General features: G+C 36.8%; 1 long non-coding RNA gene across 1 annotated transcript; it reads left to right on the plus strand.

Moving 5' to 3' along the window:
* The first annotated feature begins 1,247 nt into the window (after positions 1 to 1,247).
* LOC307139345 lies at positions 1,248 to 6,288 on the plus strand. Its single transcript, XR_013818113.1, has 3 exons — positions 1,248 to 1,371; positions 2,201 to 2,257; positions 4,140 to 6,288. It is a non-coding gene; the product is annotated as an uncharacterized lncRNA (long non-coding RNA).
* The last annotated feature ends 450 nt before the right edge of the window (positions 6,289 to 6,738 follow it).

Here is a 6,738-nt window from a genome sequence, read left to right on the forward strand (position 1 = left end):
TACATAAATAAACAAATAAATACTAAATAAACAAATAAATAAATACATACATAAATAAACTTTAATTCAGTAGCCATTCACATAATCTAATATGTTATTATAGTAATTATGATAGAGAGAAACTATGCCCTTTGGGGGGGCGTTTTACCCCTCAGCGTAGGGGGCGTTTTACCCCACAAGCTATGACTTAAAAAAAAAAAAAAAAAATTTTAAGATATAATTATATTTCTTATAAATAACATTTCCTCTCAAACTACAGACTTCACTATTCATCTATCATGCATCACTGTGATATCCTGCAGAACAATATTCTCTTAAACACTTGTTTACTAATATCTGAAAATTATAGCACTTAGCATGTAATCCTCTTCTCTTCAAATACGTCGCTGGTGTCAGCTTCTCCAAGGAGATTTGTTTATCCCCGTTGTCAACGAAGTGCATAGCAACAGTGAAACTATATCTTGACTCCCTCTAGTGGTTATTTTGGGAAAAACGGGTGGGGGGCGTTTTACCCCAGGGGGGCGTTTTCCCCCACTCTACCCTACATGCAATAGAATTATCAGAATTTCTTAACAAGTTTAAATACATATCAAAATCTTTCCTTAAAATAAAAAAGTCGGGAGTTTTTTTTGAAAATTTACACTTATGAATGTAAAATTTAGCACAGTAAAGCAATAAATTAATAAATTTACAATGAGAAGGGTCTAACTTCAAAGGATAACACAATTTTGGGGGTTATACAGAAGTTTGGATATAAATATTTTTTAACAAAATGTGAAAAATCAATCCAGAAGACTTTACAGTAAGTACAATCCCAAAACAAGTGAGTAATAGTCTCTTCATACTGAAGGCAAAAAGAGCATGTGGTATCTCTGCAAAGCCCCGGATGTGCTCTTTACAGGACATGTGACATGTTATGATGTCAGAGAAATTCACTCAAATATAATGTCCAATACAGTGGACAAAAGTCTATTCGTGGGTCCCAAAGGAGAAATACTATATTAATCAAATACTATCATCTGTAGCCTATGTTGCAGGAAATCAAATATTTACTTTCGACTGTAAATTAATTCTCCAAATTCCATGTTTATGAACGAGTGTTGATGTTGTGCTTAGAAACGGATCTGTGTCCGAAAATATATTTTAAAAAGCTTTGAATTTGCGAATCGATTCGAATGAATCGGTTTATAAGAGCGAGTGATTCGCGAATCAGACGTCACCGCGTAACGTCACGCGCGCTCTTCTTCGGTGGTGTGTGGAGCAGCGCTATAAATAGCGACGCGTTCTCTTGTGCGTTCTCTCATTTCGCGATGTCGCAGTGGACGCTAACCAGGACACATGAAGATGAGGAGGTCAGATGGCTGCAAGACGGTAAATATAACTAAAACATCGAAGATAGTACAATTAGTGTAGTTACAGAAGTGTTTGGACAAGGTACAGTTGAGTTGATGGCTGCTTCTAAACGTGCTGCGCGTTTGAGCGCGCGCAGGGTTCAGTAGCACGTGGTTTTTCCTCAGTACTTTAAAACAGAATTTATTTTAACCTCCTAAGTCTTTTGAATTTAATATTTGTTTTCATGTTGTTACATTGTTTATAGGGCATAATAAACAAATGGAAATATTAATAATTATATATTTTATTAATGTTATGTCCTCGTAAGTGGACACCGGGACTCAAAATGGACAAAAAAAAGTAATTCACCAATCAAGTTTTTTTTTTTATTAGTTTTTTTTTTTTACTAAACTCTGTATATATGATTCTCAACTATATTATGAAAGATTTAACCGAGTGAATTGATATACCCTTTTACTTATGCAATATGTGGGTAAAATGGCCACCCGTGAGATTTCCCATTCAATGTATCTACACACGGTCTCTAATTTGCATATTGTGTACTTGGAGCAACATGTAAATGGGAGTAATGTGTACTAATTTACAACATTTTCATAATTGTTATATGTAATTTCCTTCCGTATTCACTTGTTGTGTCTCCCAGAATGCCTGATAAACATGATATAAGTCCCGGTGTCCTCTATTGGGCTTGAATGAAAACCCATAACATTTTCCTGAGATATTATTTTTATAACCCAATTTGAAAATTGGTCAGATTTAAATGATAATTATAAAATATTATAATTTCTCATGATCTTAAGTGCCCTCCCGTAGCAGTGTGTTGACATGTGTGTTGGTGTTTCTTTAGGTGGCTGAATGCGGTGTTGACTCCAGATGAAGCCGGAGCTGCTGTATCTCTGAGAAGGTGAGTGTGTGTGTGTGTACCCAGCGGTAGTCAGCTGTCCAGGCTAGCCCGTGCCTGAGCTAGTGTTACTCTGCTGGTGTGTGTGTGTGTGTGTGTGTGTGTGTGTGAGAGGACCCAGCGGTAGTCAGCTGTCCAGGCTAGCCCGTGCCTGAGCTAGTGTTACTCTGCTGGGAGAGGAAGGCGTGGCCGTCTGTGCTCCATCAGGTCTGGCTGTTTTAGTGAGTCCTGTGTGGAGCACTGGCTGTTCCGGGCCCTCTGAGAGTGGACTGTGCTCACTACAGGAGCCGGCCCTAGTCTGAGGGCCCACACTGCCACAGGACATTCTTCTAGTTCTTGGCTTGGCAACTTATTGATCTAATGTACTATTTAAGCTTATTCTTCTTGGACTAAAGTTTCTAAATGCTGCTACTGCCTAGACTTTTCAAGCTACATACACCAAACTCTGCTCAGATCTTCAGACTGATCCACTTACAGTTTTCCTTCATGGTAATTAACTTGAGAATCACATTGACTGACTTTGACAGTTGGAGTTTCAACAGTCTTTGCTCGTTTGAACAGTCCATCAATGAAAATCTATGGGATTTTTAAATTTGTCCATTGGGGTTTGAACGGGGAGTTTTAAATTTGACAGTTGGAGTTTGAACGGGAGTTTTAAATTTGACGGTTGGAGTTTGAACGGGAGTTTTAAATTGACAGTTGGAGTTTTAAATTGACAGTGGCTCATTTTTAACATTCTGTCAATTAAAAAATTCCAATTTAAACTCCAACTGTCAAATTTTAAAATCCCTGTTCAAACTCCAACTGTCAATTTAGAAATCTCATAGGTTGTGTCTGAAATTGTGTACTATGTGAGTAGGTACTACGCTTGAATTTGAACGAACTTCGCAACCGTTAAAGTACGTTCTATATAGTATGAATGTAATCCGGACGTACTACAACCGCCATGTTGTCATGATCATGTGACCTACCAGTGTCAGTTGCGTCCCATCATCTCCATAGATATCCATAATAAAGGCTAGATGTCTCGTCCGCTGCTGGCCAATGGAGGTCGACGTCCGCTCCTGGCGGCCATCTTGTCTCAGTCAGCTCGCTCACTCCTAACATTGTGTTTTCATGGTGTTTGCACTTTTTAAATAACCATAACTTGCTCACTTTTCTACCGATTTTCAAACTGTTTGGTTTGTTATAAACGTCAGATGTAGTTATGACACTGCATACTTATGAAAATTCATTTGTTCAAGCATCCATAATTATAGCCACGTTAACGTTTGTAAGAAACCAAACTATTTGTAAATCCGTCCAGATTTCAGTGAGAAGAGTATTTGTGTTCAGATCACTCACCTTACATCAGGAGCCACAGAGCCCTGCCTGTGACAAGATGGCCGCCGGTGATGACGTTAGAGACTCTGCCTTAAGACATCTAGCCTTTATTATGTATATATCTATGATCACCTTCATTCATAGACTGTCTCCTGTGGCCTCATGGGAAAGTAAAGTGTCCATCGTATGCACACTTCAGAATCTCGCTGGAAGTAGTAGGTCATCGGGGTACTTTTCGCCGACTGTTTTCGAATACTATATAGTAGAGAAGTATTCGGTTTCGGACGCAGCTCTAGACTTTCATTGGCTGTTCAAACAAGCAAAGACTGTTGAAACTCCCAACTGTCAAAAAATTCAAATTTGAACTGCCAGAATCCCATTAGATTAATCTATCTTTGACACCGTGATCTAGCTACACGTGATGTTTGGCTGACGTCACTAAAGCGGCTTTAATTTCAACACTTCATGATCAACACTGAATTCACCCCTATAGCGGGCACATTATGGCGGTGAAACGGGTTGTGAATGCCGTATGTTGACTGATCTGTCTCCATCTCTGCAGGATGAAATGAATGATGAGGTGTTGACGGTCCGCTGAGATCCTCCTAGTGCAGGTAACCTTTGACCCTCAGCATTATGACCCAAGACGATACCATCATGGCTGAAGCGTTTCTCTGTGATGTCTTTAAATCTTGGCAGAGCATCTGCAGGGTTGGCACTGATTTTTGTTGGGACAGTCTACATAAATCTGACAAAGAAGCCTGCTACACTTCTCTATATTCACCGCTAACGTCATGATTTGTGTTTGACTGTGCTTTTCTCGCTGTAGGAAAGGTGTGACGATCTGTTCCTGAACCCTTCTCTTTTATTAAGAGGTTGGCGATCTAACACAACGTTTACAGATGTTAAAAATGTGTATTTTTAGTGTTAGTATGTGAAGGCCGATCGTGGGACTCTGGGACGTCCAGGTCAAATCTACCACAGGAACAGAGTAATGTTGACCTTCAGTGACTTGTGTAATTCTGGAGACCAAAGCAAATGCACTTCCAGATGTGCTGGAGTTTCATCTGATGCACAGATGTAATGCAGGTCTCTGATTGGCTGGACATGTGTTTTCTGTGTGAGATGTTAAATCAACAGATCGGATGGTCTTTGTAAATGAGTTGAGTTTGAAATAAAGGCTGAGTTGTTACTCTAAGTCTTGTGTATTTGACTGTAATGGGTTTTGGCTGCTCGGCTGATTTAGATGTCAATGAAAAGGTTTAAAATAAAGTACTTGTACAATACTCTTGGTAACCCTTCACAATATCATGAGCATTACATTTGTTACTGTATTAGTTAATCTTTAACGTTAATTCATATAAATCCAGCTGTTCATGTTAACAGTGCATTAACCCTCTGTGGTATGGTGTTACCTCCAGGCAAATGTCTATTTTAGTTAATTTTTAATAAAATTAAACCAATTTATTGGTCAAACCTATCTTGGGAACCTTAAATGCTAATCAATGAAAGTGCAAAAGAATTGGTCACATGACCCACATGGGTCCATTTTGTGTCCTTTTTCAGCACAGGTAACATGGCTCCATATATTCTCCAATGAAAAGTTTTTTTTGCTACTAATTTCTGTCCAGTTAATCACCCCCAAAAAATGAGTCACCTTCACTGGTAAGTAAAGAAGTATTTTCAAGAACTTTATATTTTATATATCAAATGTTTTGCCTCAAGGCAACATTGTACCATAATGAAATTGCATAAGGACATTCCAGACTATTGGAAACAAATGTAGTATATTTTGTAAGGAAAAGACAAGAGCTGGAATTCTCAAAATGTATTTGCGTTTTTGTATGATTTTATAATGCACAAGATTAATAATTCACATACTATAACTGCATATATTAAGATCTGCACATTTTCTATAGTACTTTAAAAAAGGTATAAAACCCAACCGATGAGGGTGAGGTGTCATGTGATGAGGAAGATGAGGTCATCGTGTCAATCTGGCAGGGAGAGATTGAAGATGGATATGATAACTTGATGCGATATATTGATATGATAACTTGACGCGATATATTGATATGATAACTTGACACGATATATTGATATAACTTGACACGATATATTGATATGATAACTTGATGCGATATATTGATATGATAACTTGACACGATATATTGATATAACTTGACACGATATATTGATATGATAACGACACGATATATTGATATAACTTGACACGATATATTGATATGATAACTTGATGCGATATATTGATATGATAACTTGACACGATATATTGATATAACTTGACACGATATATTGATATGATAACGACACGATATATTGATATAACTTGACACGATATATTGATATGATAACTTGACGCGATATATTGATATGATAACTTGACGCGATATATTGATATGATAACTTGATGTGATGGTTTGGTAATACTTGTGTTCCACGATGGTACAATGTTGCCTGAACAGCTGAATTTGAAATGTTACTTTTTATTAAATATGAAATTTGTAATACATTATAAACTGGATAAATGTGTTTGTTCAGGTGTCTGGTTAAGTTAATCGATGTTTTCAATAAATATATTTTTTCTACATGAAAATGTCAAATGTTTAAAATTGTCCGTTGTTGTACAATGTTGCCTTGAGGCAACAAACTTTTATAAAATAAATAAAAAAAATCCTATTTTAAGCAGGAAAAAACCCACAAATCATTTTTTCCTTATTGGAATTATATTGCGTACCATAGATTGTTAACTGTCACCCCCCTTTCTGAGAATACACATGAAATTGCACGATCCAAAATGAAAGGGCTGTATTTCAAGAATGCTTTTGGAATATAGACCTAAGTTTGGTCTCGTTTTAAAGAAGACACTCGGCAGATTATTGCTGAAGTGAAAGCAATTCAAAATATGAAAGTATGAAAAAGTTATGGAAGTTTAAATTTGCTGTAAATACTGTACTAAATATTTTTTATTTAAAATATATATTTTACAAAATATTTTTAAATCTAAAATTACTATAAAATCAAAGCCATATGTCTAACCAAGTTGTGTTCTAAATTGGAAGTTGATATCACACAAATGAGATTGTGTTTAGGCGCTGTACCAAAAACAGCCAGCGGGTGTCGTGTCGTTTTTTTTATTA

The sequence above is a fragment of the Gobio gobio genome, assembly GCF_949357685.1.
Source record: "Gobio gobio genome assembly, chromosome: 16".
Lineage (NCBI taxonomy): Eukaryota > Metazoa > Chordata > Actinopteri > Cypriniformes > Gobionidae > Gobio > Gobio gobio.